Source organism: Armigeres subalbatus, unplaced genomic scaffold (genome assembly GCF_024139115.2).
Source record: "Armigeres subalbatus isolate Guangzhou_Male unplaced genomic scaffold, GZ_Asu_2 Contig1718, whole genome shotgun sequence".
NCBI classification, from domain to species: domain Eukaryota; kingdom Metazoa; phylum Arthropoda; class Insecta; order Diptera; family Culicidae; genus Armigeres; species Armigeres subalbatus.
The window spans coordinates 14,315-31,280 of NW_026942526.1; the positions used below are offsets into that span (position 1 = coordinate 14,315).

A 16,966-nucleotide genomic window follows, 5' to 3' on the forward strand; every position below is an offset into this window, starting at 1 on the left:
ACAACGGATGCCTCAATCCGCGGAAATGACACAAAATACACCAGTGCGTTTTCCAGCATCCTCAACCAGGACTTATAATAGAGAATCAGATAATTTGCCACCTAGGAGACTGCCACATCAAACCTGCAATATTATGGAAAAGTGGCCGAAGTTTTCAGGAGACTCTAATGCAGTTCCAGTGATCGACTTTTTGAGACAAATTGATCTTCTTTGTCGATCGTATCAGGTTACAAAGGAAGAACTCAGAACTCATGCTCATCTTTTGTTTCGCGATGATGCGTACATGTGGTACACGGCTTATGAGCCAAAATTTAATTCGTGGGATACGTTATTGTACTTTTTGAAAATGAGGTACGATAATCCAAATCGCGACAGATTCATAAGGGAAGAAATGCGAAGCAGAAAGCAACGACCCAATGAATTATTTAGTGCCTACCTCACAGAGCTGGAGACAATGTCTCAACGTTTGATCAAGCCGATGACAGAAGCTGAGAAATTCGACATAATTATTGAAAATATGAAGATGTCCTATAAGCGAAGACTCGCTCTTGAGAAGATTTATTCCATTGAACATTTGGCGCGACTATGCTATAAGTTTGACACCCTAGAAGGAAGTCTATATGGCCAGAAAATTCCAAACAAACCTCATCTGATTCATGAAGTTCTTTTGGATGAAGATGAACAGGTCGCTCTACTAGAAGATGATGAGGAAGTAACAGTACTTCACGCAAGGAAGGAAAATCCGTCTTACGATCGCCCTACACCATCCGAAAATACTAAAGATTCATGGAAGACTGATCAACGGCAACCTTTATGCTGGAATTGCCGAAAGGTTGGCCACATTTGGAGGAACTGTGACCGCAAGAAAACCATTTTCTGCCATGTTTGTGGAGAACCGGACATCACAGCTTTCCGTTGCCCTCAACAACACAACATTCGACCCGCGTCGGATGGTAAATCAAAAAACGACTAAGGACAGAGAGATGCGGAGACCCCTCTCCAGTTTCCATTTCACCAGAGGTCTCCAATAGTAACTTCGAGTACTTTAATACAACGTATACAATTCATACCAAGTTCAATCGATGTCCTACACTGCATGTAAATATACTGGGTGTAGAAGTAGAGGGGCTTATAGACACCGGAGCTAGTGTGACGATAATCAGCTCGCAACAACTGATTGACCGGATCGGACTTGAAATTCAACCCTGCCGTCTCAAAGTGATGACCGCTGATCGAACCTCGTATAGCTGTCTCGGATATGTTAATATCCCTTTCGAATTTCAGCAAATAACTAAAATTATTCCTACAGTAATTGTACCGGAAGTATGTAAAATTTTGGTACTCGGAATAGATTTCCTGAGAGCCTTTAATTTTCAGTTGACGATGAATGCTGATCAGAAATCGTCAGAAGGCTTCAGCTTACTAATGGCTGAAAGTTACTTCGATGAAGACGATGGTGAAGCTTGTTTTAGTTTGGTTCCAAACCCGGAGTCGAACACTGTCTATGAACCAAAGGAAGAAGACGATTCTCTGGAAATGCCAACGGTAGAGATACCTTCAAACCCAATACAATGCCCTTCGGATATCAAAACAGAGCATAAATTGACAAATGAAGAGAGAGAAATATTATTTCACGCGATTCAAGAGCTTCCGGCAACGCGAGAAGGTCATTTTGGGAGAACTTATCTGCTGAAACACTCTATTGATTTAATCTTAGGAGCGACTCCTAGAAAAATTCCGCTATATAAGTGGTCCCCATCGGTTGAGAAGGTCATTGACGATGAAATTGAACGCCTGCGTAAACTAGATGTGATTGAAGAATGTTTGACGTCAGCAGATTTCCTGAATCCATTGCTGCCGATCAAGAAACCCAATGGCAAATGGCGAATATGTCTGGATTCCCGCAAACTAAATTCCGTTACGAAGAAAGACGAGTTCCCTATACCCAATATGTCACAAATCCTGCACCGGATTAACAAAGCGAGGTACTTTTCAGTAATTGACCTGACTGAATCGTACTATCAGGTAGAACTGGATGAGAATGCCAAAAATAAGACGGCTTTTAGGACAAACAAAGGCCTGTACCGGTTTAAGGTCATGCCCTTTGGCCTTATTAATGCTCCAGCAACCATGTCAAGACTTATGACTCAAGTTATTGGTCACGATCTTGAACCATTCGTATATGTATATTTGGATGACATAATCATAACCGCTGAGACTTTCGAGGAGCACGTGCGTCTCATCAAATGTGTCGCTGAAAGACTGCGAACGTCTGGTTTAACAATAAATCTCACCAAATCAAAATTTTGTCAAACCAGCATACGCTATTTGGGGTATGTAATATCGGAAGCAGGGCTGTCTACGGATGTAGCAAAAATACAACCTATTCTTGACTATCCAGCCCCAAGAACTGTAAAAGAAGTCCGTCGCCTATTAGGTTTGGCCGGCTTCTATCAGAAGTTTATCTGTAAGTATTCGGAAATTACGACTCCGTTGACAAATCTCCTAAAAAAGGGTCGAAAAAAATTTGAGTGGACACCTGAAGCCAATGACGCGCTACAAAAGTTGAAGGAAGCTTTAGTTTCTGCACCAGCATTGGCCAATCCCGACTTCGCTGAACAGTTCATCATTGAAACTGACAGTTCTGATTTAGCAATAGGTGCTGTTTTAGTACAAATCCAGAAAGGAGAGCGAAAGTGCATTGCTTATTTCTCTAAAAAATTATCCAGCACTCAACGTCGGTACAGTGCTACAGAAAGAGAATGCCTGGCCGTGCTACTAAGCATTGAGCACTTTCGGCATTTCGTTGAAGGTAGTCGTTTTATTGTCCAGACCGATGCGATGAGCCTCACTTTCCTCCAGACAATGTCCATTGAATCTCGAGTCCTCGTATTGCTCGATGGGCTTTGAAATTGTCAAAGTATGACATCGAGCTACGGTATAAAAAGGGCAGCGAGAACATCCCTGCTGATTGTCTCAGCAGAAGTATCCATACCGTGGATATTCATCTGTCAGATCCGTATATAGACGGACTGAAATATCAGATTGAGCATAATCCAAAAAGGTATCAGGATTTTAAATTGATCAATGGTAACGTCTTTAAGTTTATCACTAATTCAACACTAATTGAGGACCCTGCACATCGCTGGAAACAAGTAGTTCCCGAACCAGACCGCCGAAAAATCATTGAAAGTGTACACCAAGAAGCGCATTTGGGATTCCTCAAAACGTTAACCAAAGTAAGAGAAAGATACTACTGGCCGCGTATGGCGAGTGACGTAAAGCGTTACTGTTTTAGCTGCGAAGTGTGCAAAGAATCCAAAGTGCCAAACATAAATGTTCAACCACCTTGTGGAAAACCCAAAGTTTGTACGCGTCCGTGGGAGATGATTTCCATTGATTTTCTTGGACCCTATCCCCGGTCCCGCAAAGGAAACGTATGGATATTGGTGATCTGCGACTTCTTCTCTAAATTTGTACTGGCGCAATGCATGAAGACAGCCACTGCACCTGCGGTTTGCACGGTGATGGAAAATTTAGTTTTTAATCTTTTCGGTGCACCCGCAATCTGCATAACGGACAACGCGAAAGTGTTTGTGTCAGAACCGTTTAAAAAACTACTAAAAGCATACGGTGTAACTCAGTGGAATCTTGCGGTATACCACCCAGCACCAAACCCGCCGAGAGAGTCAACAGAGTTATAGTCACTGCAATCCGGTGTGCATTAAACAAACAAGCAGATCATAAAAACTGGGATGATTCCGTACACCTAATCGCACGAGCCATCCGCACTAGTGTACACGAGAGCACCGGACATACACCTTATTTCGTCAATTTCGGCCGTGACATGATCAGCAATGGTCAAGAGTACGAGCACCTCCAAGAACTAGGCCAAGATCACTGCTACGACTCGCTTAAACGCAAGGAAGAGCTCACAAAGCTGTATGAGCTAGTTCGTTTAAATCTCTATAAAGCATATCAGAAGTATTCACGTCCGTATAATCTTCGTTCAAACCAAAACATACGTTTAAGAAAGGTGATTTGGTCTACAAACGTAATGTCCACCTGTCCGATAAAAGTGCCAACTTTGTTGGTAAGTTTGGCTCTAAATTCACTAAGGCACGAGTGAAAGAAGTGCTAGGCACCAATACATACATCCTTGAATCAGAGGATGGACATCGCATCTCTGGCACTTTCCATGGATCGTTCCTCAAACGAGCCTAGTTATAAATGAACACCAGCTATGACTGTGTCTTATACCGGAGACACAGAAACAACCAACGAATAAAAATACTCTTTGAGGTGCTACGGACCTCCAACGTTCGAGATGTCACAAAAGCTGTTTCCTCACGTTGTCGAGAAGTCGACTCTTCTAATAATTGCTCTTGAGCTACTATGATCATCGATAGCAGTGGCTTTCAATGGGCAGTGATCGAGTCGATAACAACATCGCACTTGACTCGTACGCTATCATGCCGTATGAACCAAGGCGAAGATGTTTGCCATCACCATCTATAAATGTGCCAAATCACTCGTATGCCGATAAATTGCTTAGGATTTGCATTCATGTTATTAATTAAATTTCAATTCACATTGATTTCAATCTAAAATAGAGTTTAGAACGTTCTATTAATTATAAAATTCGTCAAAAATTACCTTTGATTTCACATGTAACATTAGTTTGTCTGTTTAGCTTGTTTACGTTCGATGGTTGAACAAAATATACGTTGAGCCACAGGTAGTAGTATTCGAACAATAGAGCACAGAGCGTAGTAGTATTTGAATTAGGTCAACTCGCCTATGCTGTGAGTAAGATATATTAGGGTATGACAATTAGTTGCAATTTATGTTGCAGTTTTTCAGTTCGGTATATTGGATTGTTAATCAGATTAGTTCTGAGGTTTATTGGAAAGAAGTTCGGTTCAGTTAGTTTTCAAGTATGTTGAAGAAAACTGGATCAATTATCAGAAATCATTTTCAGTACTTATTGAAGTAATTTGGATCATCATATCATATTTGTTTCAGCTGCTATCTGAAGTAATTGGATCATATGGTACACCATATAGATATACTAGGATTTGATTAGATGGTGCAGAAAAGTCTGCCGTACTTGGATTAGCGAAATATAAGTTTAGAGTTAGTACATTTTTTGGCGAATATTGAAAAATTGATTTGAGATTTTGAGGCTAAATCATTTTCTTTTATAAACATTTTGAAATTATTTATAATTTCAAAATTTTTATTATTTTAATGGGGGCGATTATGTAACGTTATTTAGAACCCTATTTATGTTGTTCTGCCAGATTAGTGTTCATGTAGTAGTATATAGTGCAATTCGCTATGAAAATCTTAAAAGGCTGTCAATATTTGAAAGTCTAGCGAAGACAGAAACCTACGATGCGCCATCTACGTAAGATGAAAATACTAATGAAATATTTCATAAATTCAAATTTATTGCGTCGTAGAGAATTAACCCGAGCTACTCTTACTTGTCTAATATTAATTGCGTCGTGGATTTGGGATTCTCATTAAATTAGCCAACCAAAAAACGGGTTTGTACGACGTCGTACATTTTAGGTGGAAATTGCGTCGTGAAAAATAGGTTCAACCCAATCTCGGTCGCGATTGTGTTCTCACAAAAGTGGAGTGCTTGGTCGTGAATAGATCATTACGATCAGAGTGATATTAAAAAAAATCTAAAGCTTTTCTAAGCTGTGTAAATTATCAAACTAAACTCGAAGTAAGTTCGGGAAATAATTAAATATTTTGTAAAATTTCTATAAAATTGTTTTATATGATTAGGTTTAAAATTTGTTGAGTTAAATTGAAGTTATTGAAAAAGTGCCTAATTTGTGAATAAACTACATTACAGACAAATTCAGGTAAGCCTAATGAAATAATGAGTGATCCGATAAAAATATTATCCGCGTTGAATAGGCCAAATCAGCCCAACCAACGTGGGCGCGTAATCTGGGGCTGATCAGAAGATCGCTTCAACGGCAGGTTCACCTGAGAGTGACCCCGAGGCTGAGAGGCGTGAGGCTGCGTCGCGACTTTTAACTAGGCGTGCACGAACGTGACGGATCGCTAGCCAATAAGTCGTGAGGCGTGAGCAAAGCCATTAAAAGCTCATCACTCCACTGCCAAGGGACGCATATACCCTTGTACGACGCCGACGCGCGAGTCACGTGGTGACGCCAGCCCACAGGAGATCGTCAGGGCAGCGACGCTCAAATAGCCCGCCAGCAAGTCAGCAACGCAAGGCACGATTGGCCATTCGGATCGCTCCGCGCATCCGTCGAGGGATTGTCGCCGCCAAGAAGGTTAGACCGGTCCAGAAAATTTGTTGATCACTGTGGATCCGAAAAGTGTATTAGAACGTAATAAATCAAACGTGACGTCACCTAGGGAATTTAGGTCTGCCTTAATTTGTATTTTTTCAATCATTTTTTTTAAGGCAATCGATTTGAACTCGATAAATTTGAGCTATTTCTAGATTTAACTTCGAATGAAAATTGAATTAAAATAAAACTTACTTCTATTTTAGTTAGGCTACTCCATTATTTTTCTTTCGTCACGAAATATATATATTAATTTTAAGATTGGTTTGGGTTCTATTTAGTAACTAAGCATTTCCCCATTGGTTAATTTTTCGAGCATCATTTTTCTTTATTTCGTTATTTTTTTGTATTTGAATTTAGTTCGGTTCAATTGTCAGAGACGTTTGGGTAACTGAGTGCGACATCGGTTCTAATTAAATTATAATAACCTACCCTGAGAGGGTATTTCATGTTGGGTAATTCGGACACGAGTTAACGGTCCTTTCAATTTGGAAGGTTGCGCTTAAGCCGTTTCCTTAGCGGAACGGAACGAAACGTTACACGGACGATGAAATTCAATATAGTTATCAGTTCTCAAACCTATTCCGTGTGTTTTTATCACAACGAAGGGAAACTTCAACATTCACAACTGTTCTAAGGAGCAGGAAGTAAAACTTTTCGCTTGATATATGAAGTGTCCACCCACATGCCTTTTACTTATTTTTAAAAAACAATTGTTTTTATGTATGGCGACAATTGGTACACCCACCCTATAGCAAAATGAGATAAAAATGTGTAATCAATCATGATGATTCAGATTGGAAAACAAATTATAAATCAATTTGATGTCAAAATAAACATATGTTTTCTAAATATTCTCATTATATGTTCAGACTTTGTTGAGGTATCTAGCATAAGGTTATTTGGCCGAGAATGTCATTTGGTCGAACAGTTCCTTTGACTGAAAAAAAGCTTGGCCGAATAGCTTAATAGCCGAATATGCCCTTTGGCCGAAATAGTGGTTTGGTTGAAAGGGCCATTTGGCCGAAATAGACATTCTGTCGAAAGTGTGACCATTCTTATCAAACGGCATTTTCGGTCAAATGATCTATTCGGTTAAATGATTTTTTCAGCTGTATGTCGCTTTCGGTCAAACCATTTTCGACCTGATAACTGTTTCTTTCAATTAGTATCGACTTAAAAAGTAGAGAGGTTACGAAATGTCGGTCATTAGGCCAAACGGATGGATATTTTTTTTATTGACGTTCGGCATTATGACCTATTCGCCCAAACTATATTTTCGGGTAATTCTGAATGGGCTATTCTGTCAAACGACCATTTCGACCAAACGGCATTTTCGGACTGATGGTCAAACGGTCATTTCGGCCAAATTACCAATTCGGTCGTATGTCACTTTCGACCAATGGAATTTCCCAAGAATTTCTTATATGGACATAACTATAGTCGTTCGATAACTGCAACATGTTTTAGTTTCAGTTAGCACAGGCAGTTCGATAACTGCAACGCATTCTAGACGTCAAATGATTGTCAGAAGACGTCAGATGCAATAGAAGTGCACCAATAGTGTGCAGTGCAATGCAGCTATATCATCGACTTTGAAATCGTTTTGAAGTTCAGCTGTCCGATAACTGCAAAACTGATGTAACCATCGAATTGCAGTAAAAAGCATTGTAGTTAAATGACTTTCAGTTATTGAACGTCTGCTGTACAAAGAATTTCCTGTAGAAGCCCAAAAAATCTGCGAAATGTTTTCCGTTGAAAAACAATTTTTTTATTGAAGTCTACATTTTGAATAATCCTCCCCGCACAAAATTCTGAAGAAGTTTTCCTTTAAAGTTCCCGTGAAAATTCTTAAGAATTTACTGTTTTATAGTTGGCCATGCCAAACTAGCCATCTTAATTATTCTAGACTGAAGAAGCCAACGCTAAAACACACATTCTACCAGCCGCACTCTCCTACAATTATGAAGAATTTTCTGTGTAAATTTCGAAGAATGCTCAACGGAAACTCAACAGAAACTTTCCGTGAATTTACGAAGATTTTCCTGTTGAAGTTAAGAACAATTTCTCGTGGAAATTCTGAAGTTTCTCATTTAAATTGCGACGAATTTTATGCTAAAATTCCAAACAATTTTATTTAGGAATTCCAAAAAGCTTCTCTTGGTAATTCCAAAGATTTCTCGAAACTTCAAAGTAGTTCCCGTGGAAATATCGAAAATGATTTCCAAATTTAGGAAAAACTTATAGAATTTTATGGAGACGTTCATTAGATTTTTCATGTGAAACTCAAAAGATTTTTTCTTTGAAAATAAAAGTCTTGAAGGTATCCCGAAAAAATGCAGAAAAAAATCTTCAAAGGCGTAATAAAAAAAATCGCCTCGCCGATTCACGCCGCCGCCGCCGCTCACTGGGCCGCTCCCTTATTCGGTTCTATTTGAAGCCCTGATGCTCTGGGCAAAATTTCAGCCAAATCGGTCAACGTTTGGGCGGTGCTAAACTCGTTGGATGTTTATATGGAAAAATGTATGCAGAAACATCCAAAAACAATGATTTGCAGTTGGACAGCACAATTTACGATCAAGAACCATGATACTCATTCAGTTCTTATAGAACTAAATACAAAATGTTATGCTGAAAACCGCGAGAAGATGAGAGTTTTTCAGGCAAAGATATTAGCATTTTAGTGGAGTGTCGTAGGGGTGAATTTATTTCTTTTCAAAGGTAAAAGAAACGAAATTTACTCAAACCCCACTTCAAAGAAATGCTAATAACTTTGCCGGGCAAACTCTAATCTTCTCGCGGTTTTCTGCATACCATTCTGTATCAAATTCTTCAAGATCTGAATAAGTATCATAGTTCTTCATCGTAAGTTGTGCCGTTCAACTACAATTCACTGTTTTCGGATGTTTCTGCATACATTTTTGCATATAAACTTCCAACGAGTTTAGCGCCGTCCACACGTTGACCGATTTGGCTGAAATTTTGTCCAGAGCATCAAGGCATCAAATAGAACCGAATAAGAGGGCGGCCCATCAAAAAAATTGAAAAAAGTTTTTCCCATACTAATTTGAGCCACCCTATTGGAGAGTCACCGATATTGTTTTGTTTTTCCCGTTGGAAGGCCTACAAATTGTATTAGATACAGTGTTGACCCGATTTTGTCACTCCCCGATTTTGTCTACCCCCGATTTTATCACGTTTTCGACCCGATTTTATCACGTCCCGATTTTGTCACCCCAAAAAATTTTGTCATTCTTTTTATTTTCGTAAATAATACCAAAAATAACATTGATTTTCATGAAATAACTTTCACCGCCTGTAATTTATTACGAACGACTTCTGAGCATCTGGGAAATATTCTGTAAGCAATTTCGACAAGAAATAACGGGTACTGATCACGCATTTGGCCTTTCCAAGACATAAAATGATTCATATTTGTGGAATGGATTAAAACAAATGAAAATATTTTTTTCCAATTTTGTCACATACCCTGTTTTATCACCCCAAAATTCACCAGGGGGGTGATAAAATCGGGATATTACTGTATTTGGATATGGTCTGCTGGATATCCCGCATAATTCTGAACCAGATTTATGCTACGTTTTGACAGGGCAAGTGAATTGAACAACTCAGTTGAATTCAATTGACTTGCCAAAAGTTGAACATGTTCAACTTTCTTTTCGTTCAAGTGAATTGAATTAAGGTGTTTACACGTTCAGTTCGCGTTCGATTCAAGCGACTTGCTCAATTCACTTGCCTTGTCTAAACGTAGCATTAGATCATAACTCAGATTGTTTGTGATATCATATTCCGTGTATAGTAGAAAATCGAAAATTTGTTTTCAATAAAATGAAATATCTGTAGTTATCAGACGTCGCAACTCATTTCTGATTAGTGCGCATGATAGTACATCCATGCGTGCATGATGCGCACTACTAATGAAATATTTCAAATTGTCGCGACTCGCGTCGCAGCGCGAGTGCTCAATCGCGCGGTCCGGTTTGGTGGCGGCCCGACAATATATACACAGAAAGAAAAATCGTTAGTAAAATTTAAAAAACCGTTGGTAAAAATAAAAAGTTGCGTTGGTTCTTTTTCGTAGAGAGTTGTACACTGAAAACATTGTACACACCCATACTACTGGTTTCACACATGAATTCTCACTAGTTGAGTAACTTACTAAATTAACGTGTAATTCCAGTAGCAGATGTCAAAAATCGGAATAAGAAATGCATTTGCATTACGTGGAGAATTAATATGTAAAACACGTTAAATTGTTATGGATAGCTTTTGTGAGAAATGTCAAAATGGTTTAACCGTGCCTTTTGTTCATCAACTATTAAATGCAAACAATCTACAAACATGAATAAAACACATTCTCGAGTATGCTGGTTTTTAAATTTATTATTTAATGTTTCGGGGAGATTTAATATTCGATTAGCATGCATGTCATAAAGTGAGTCATTTGTGCTGTTCATATGAACTGTCGTCTAGGTCCTGTTGCTGTTGCCAAAAACCTGGTTCTTGCGGCTGGTACATACGAATAGCTGGCCACTCATCTACCTGTAAATTCGATCATGTTACAGAAGACTTAATAAAAATAGTTCTTGAGCTTACCTTTATAGTAAAGTAATTCTGCGTTCTCTCTCTTCTCAGTTGAAACATGTTGAGCTTTGTCGTTGAAAATATGACAGCACAAGGTTTTTCTCACCATACATAACAAAGGAGCTCAGCATGATGAACCTAAAGAAATTGATGTCCAAAACACGTTATAATGAGCAGGATTTTCAAATGGTGTCGATTCTGTATTATTCCCGATGACTTTAACGTGGATTGTTAGTCGAATTAAAAAATAATGAAACACGTTAGATTCACATGAGGAAGTGCATTCAAACTAACGTGGATCATTAGTGAAAACAGTGGGTAATGAAACACTTCAGATCTACGTGGCAAGGAACATTGATCAGCCGTGTAGATTATTTTCAGTGTAATATGTTCAGAACAAAAGTACGCCAGCTTTTGGAACAACCATGCTTCAAAAGTGGCATTGCGCTCTGAAATTAAAAGTTTTTGTACTGTCAAATCAAAAATAATACACTGTAAAAAATAAAAGTGAAATATTTTTGTTTCAAATGACGATGTCCTTACCCGACCAACCATTTCTTCAATTTTCTTCAAAAATCTTCATATAGATCTTTAAAGGTTTTCATATCAACCGTCGATAGCGATCGATGCCATTTCATAAAGAATTTTAAATTAGTCAAAAGTCAAAACACGGAAAATTGTTATCGATCGTTTTCAAAATATCGATATCAATTGATACCGCTAAAAAGATATATTTTTTCACACTTCTACTTTATCGACCTGTCAAAACTATCAACAAAAACAAAAAATGGTTCTTCAGAGGTTCACTTTTAATTTTTTTCTATTTATTTGCTTATTCGGGAATCGAACCTGATGATGTTATAAATTTGCCCAGAGAACTTAACCACTAGCCCACAATGATGTGATGACTGTAAGTAGCTAAATTGCATTAACATTGTAAGCCTTAAATTTTCATTCGAATATCACTTGCATATAGAGGAATTATTTCCCACTTTACACCATTTTCATATTCATCTTATTTACTTAAATGCAAACATATAAAACGTCCTGCGGTTAATTTGTTCGTAAATTGGATCTATATTATGGCTTTTATAATTGAAACCCGAATCGTTCCATTCAACAGTCATTCAAATCATTTTTCAGAAAATTTCTAAATCTTAATTTCTGGGATATAAACAAACCGCAAAATGTCCATCGATGTTTTGGTATCCAACGATGTGAATCGATGAACTAGAAAGTGATGAAGGTGCACCGATGATAAACAGTAAAATTCGTTGTCAAAATGTATCATAACGTTGAGATCGTACTTCATCAGAAATCTGATAACATTTCATGAATATTTATATCGTTATTGCGATTTATTTAGTGGTAAAGATGTAGCGATGCTCATATTCGAAATACTTTGTCAAAGTATATCATTGCGTTGATATCATACTTTACATGAACTGTGATAACGATTCATTAAGATTTGTATCATTTTTGTGAATAATTTAGTGTAAAGAAATACCGATAAAATCATTTAATTTTAGATAAATAACTTTGAAGGAGTTTGACGAATGGTTGGCCGGGTAGTATTACAGTGATCGTTCGCTAATTGGGGCACGACCTCACCCCAACTAGCGAATGCCGTTCGCTAATTGGGGCGGTTTGACAAGCGTCAATGTTGTTTACTTTTTGCATTGAACAAAAGAAAATTTTACGCGCCAGAAAATATCGATCCCGCCAAACACGGAAACAAAACGTCAACGCGTTTTTGACATCACATTCTGACGTTTAGCTGCTTTTTAATTGGGTTTCGCCCCAATTAGCGAACCCCCAACTAAAAAGCGCCCCAACTAGAAAAACCCCAATTAGCGAACGTTCACTGTATTGGGTTTTTATTAAAACTGAAATAATCAAGTCAAGAAAATATTAGGATATATTTTGAATTATTTTAATTGACGGATTGTAAATAAACAAATTACATAGCAATTGACTTATACAAAATCTCGACTCTAAATTTCCCGGATCTTCCATTGCCGGCCTTTCCTTGTCTCCTTCCGATTAATGCTATGAGGTAAATCTCCCGATCACGATGCATAATTTATGCCGAATCGCTGGTAGACATGAGACTTATCGGGACCATATCACTGAAACAGATCATCTGAATAAACATTAGTATTTATTTATTTATACAGAAATATTCACCGGTGATAATGTGAAAAACTGAAAACATGGCGCAATTATTGCAGTTAACAAATAAGTACCTACTATTGAAAAACTTGTAGGATCCGGAGTATGACCAGTGATATGAGGCTTAAAGCAAAGGTCCATTCAGGAACCATTGGTCAATATATCTGCTGGGCAAGAAGAGAACTCAACTTCCTGCTGGTATCGCAGTCGGGGTTAAATGATTCCTTCCGCGATGAGCCATGAGAGGAACTGGATAAAAGAGAAAACAAATGATTAGTTACCGGTCGAGAAAACACTTTTGGAAGCCTTCGATTAAAAACTTACTCTATTTTGGAAGCATCCCGCGCCAATTTATGATTCGCTATAAACACTTTATAGTTTTGCGTGAAAACCTGGTGAAAACGGTAGATCTGCGTGATAACGGTTGATCATCGCTCAAACGACACCTCCACAAAACCTAGATAAAGTAAATAATATTTATGAGCAATAAAAATCAGAATTCTTTGTAATTGTTGCTCCCAGTTTTAAGACCTACCTTTTGTTAAATGACTGGAAAACTCTAGCAATTTAAGAAAACATGAAAAACGCGGTTTTCAATCAAAACTTTTATTGATGTTTTGATTTGTGTTGGATGCTTGACTGAACCACACAATCACAAAAGATTTTGTTTTTGATAGGTTGTGTTGACATTTTTAACATTTTAACACTGAAAGAAAATACTTTCAAATTCACACTCTGCACTGGAGAAAAAAACTTTTAAAATCATAAATTCACTTTGACTTTTAAATGTAAAGTTGAAAATATTTATTAAAACAATTTTCGTTTTTTGTGTGTATTTGCAAAAAAAATAAGAAGAAATGCAGCTGGAGTAGATCATGAACATGAAATTGTTGACAGTTCAGAAGGCTCAGAAAAAAGGCTGGATTAATTTGTATAGTAAATATGCATTTGCGTACAGTGAACGTTCGCTAATTGGGTTTTTTCTAGTTGGGGCGCTTTTTAGTTGGGGGCTCGTTAATTGGGGCGAAACCCAATTAAAAAGCAGCTAAATGTCAGAATGTGATGTCAAAAACGCTTTGACGTTTTGTTTCCGTGTTTGGCGGGATCGATATTTTCTGGCGCGTAAAATTTTCCTTTGTTCAATGCAAAAAGTAAACAACATTGTCGTTTGTCAAAACGCCCCAATTAGCGAACGGCATTCGCTAGTTGGGGTGAGGTCGTGCCCCAATTAGCGAACGATCACTGTATTTATATGTAGATTTTCAATTAAAAAATTTAATTTGGATTGTTTTCGACATTGGTTTTAAATGAACAATTGATTTGGATAATGGGTGAGGTAAGATGATTATTAGATTTGAAAATTGGAATTGGCTTGGTTGCAAATATTGAGATTAATATTAGTTTAGATTCAGAATTTGGTTATAAACTATAGATTGTATTTTAAAGATGGACTTAGACTAGAATATTAGTTGTGAAAATTGAATATTAGGATAAACAAAATAAATAATGGAACAAGATATATAATCATGCAATGCGAGGCATAAATATAGTTTTCGATTGATTACTGTGGAAATGCTATAGATCACGAAAATAGTACAACAAGAACCAGTTGCAATGAAGAGCCATTGAAGATGAAAAGATTGAAGAAAAAACTTAAATATTTTATACACAGAAAGAAAAATCGTTAGTAAAATTAAAAAAACCGTTGGTAAAAATAAAAAGTTGCGTTGGTTCTTTTTCGTAGAGAGTTGTATATGTTCAGAACAAAAGTACGCTAGCTTTTGGAACAACCATGCTTCAAAAGTGGCATTGCGCTCTGAAATTAAAAGTTTTTGTACTGTCAAATCAAAAATAATACACTGTAAAAAATAAAAGTGAAATATTTTTGTTTCAAATGACGATGTCCTTAGTATTATTGGGTTTTTATTAAAATTGAAATAATCAAGTCAAGAAAATATTAGGATATATTTTGAATTATTTTAATTGACGGATTGTAAATAAACAAATTACATAGCAATTGACTAATACAAAATCTCGACTCTAAATTTCCCGGATCTTCCATTGCCGGCCTTTCCTTGTCTCCTTCCGATTGATGCTATGAGGTAAATCTCCCGATCACGATGCATAATTTATGCCGAATCGCTGGTAGACCTGAGACTTATCGGGACCATATCACTGAAACAGATCATATGAATAAACATTAGTATTTATTTATTTATACAGAAATATTCACCGGTGATAATGTGAAAAACTGAAAACATGGCGCAATTATTGCAGTTAACAAATAAGTACCTACTATTGAAAAACTTGTAGGATCCGGAGTATGAACAGTGATATGAGGCTTAAAGCAAAGGTCCACTCAGGAACCATTGGTCAATATATCTGCTGGGCAAGAAGAGAACTCAACTTTCTGCTGGTATCGCAGTGGGGGTTAAATGATTCCTTCCGCGATGAGCCATGAGAGGAACTGGATAAAAGAGAAAACAAATTATTAGTTACCGGTCGAGAAAACACTTTTGGAAGCCTTCGATTAAAAACTTACTCTATTTTGGAAGCATCCCGCGCCAATTTATGATTCGCTATAAACACTTTATAGTTTTGCGTGAAAACCTGGTGAAAACGGTAGATCTGCGTGATAACGGTTGATCATCGCTCAAACGACACCTCCACAAAACCTAGATAAAGTAAATAATATTTATGAGCAATAAAATCAGAATTCTTTGTAATTGTTGCTCCCAGTTTTTAAGACCTACCTTTTGTTAAATGACTGGAAAACTCTAGCAATTTAAGAAAACATGAAAAACGCGGTTTTCAATCAAAACTTTTATTGATGTTTTGATTTGTGTTGGATGCTTGACTGAACCACACAATCACAAAAGATTTTGTTTTTGATAGGTTGTGTTGACATTTTTAACATTTTAACACTGAAAGAAAATACTTTCAAATTCACACTCTGCACTGGAGAACAAAACTTTTAAAATCATAAATTCACTTTGACAGTAAAAAATAAACTTTTAATTTTAAGAAAATAAAACAACTTTTAAATGTAAAGTTGAAAATATTTATTAAAACAATTTTCGTTTTTTGTGTGCAGCTATGGATGGCAGCTAATGCACGAACACGGATTTCCGGATAGAATGATAGGTTGATCGAAGTGACGATGGAACGGGTTACTTGCATAGTTCGAGTTTCAGGGGCATTCTCGAAACGCACATAGGGCTACGGCAAAATGATGGTCTTTCGAGCCTGCTATCCAACATCACATTGGAAGGGGGTAATAAGAAAGAAGTCACGAAGTCCGTTCAGCTTTGAGAAGATGGAGGAAGCCTATATCAAAATGAGGAAGGCTAAGCGAATGGTCTTAAACACGTCGAAGACGACGTACATGATAGGTAGAGTAGACAACGCGAGACGACCACCAACACAAAGTCGCAAATGCTAACCCGCATAATAAAAAACAACATGTTATATGGTCAGAATCATTATTACGATGTAAGCTATAGCTGTAGTGGATAAGATTGGAATGAGGAGTTATTGCAAAATTAAATACCACTGAGATTATTACCTTGTAACGATATGTACTCATTTATTGATTCATTTTGATCAGCGTGTATAGGGTTATCTTGTGCTGCATGGTAACGCAAAGGTGTTTTCGGTTTTTCGTTCGTGTTGGAACGAATCGATAACAGAGTTCAGTTTGCTGAGTATTGTTGCGACGAACGGTCGAGCTTAGAAACCTCGTCCGGGTCACGACAATGACGCAGCCGGTAGAATTCAATTCATTTTTTTTTGTAATTGGTTGAGCTCCCTGCCTACATTTGTTGGAATCGGTGTCATCGGAATCAGGT

The 16,966-nt window shown here is 37.4% G+C and overlaps 2 long non-coding RNA genes across 5 annotated transcripts; both read right to left on the reverse strand.

Annotated features, from left to right (window-relative positions):
- Positions 1-12,863: 12,863 nt before the first annotated feature.
- LOC134203251 (uncharacterized) lies at positions 12,864-13,777 on the reverse strand. 4 transcript variants are annotated; one of them, XR_009977548.1, is made up of 4 exons: positions 13,654-13,777; positions 13,443-13,575; positions 13,193-13,367; positions 12,864-13,089 (listed from the first exon to the last, which is right to left on the reverse strand). It is a non-coding gene; the product is annotated as an uncharacterized LOC134203251 (long non-coding RNA). The 4 variants fall into 4 exon arrangements; XR_009977545.1 differs by having other exon boundaries at positions 12,865-13,089; positions 13,197-13,367; XR_009977547.1 differs by having other exon boundaries at positions 12,865-13,075.
- A 1,334-nt stretch (positions 13,778-15,111) lies between these two features.
- LOC134203250 (uncharacterized) lies at positions 15,112-15,995 on the reverse strand. Its single transcript, XR_009977544.1, has 4 exons — positions 15,872-15,995; positions 15,661-15,793; positions 15,415-15,585; positions 15,112-15,293 (listed from the first exon to the last, which is right to left on the reverse strand). It is a non-coding gene; the product is annotated as an uncharacterized LOC134203250 (long non-coding RNA).
- Between the last annotated feature and the right edge of the window lie 971 nt (positions 15,996-16,966).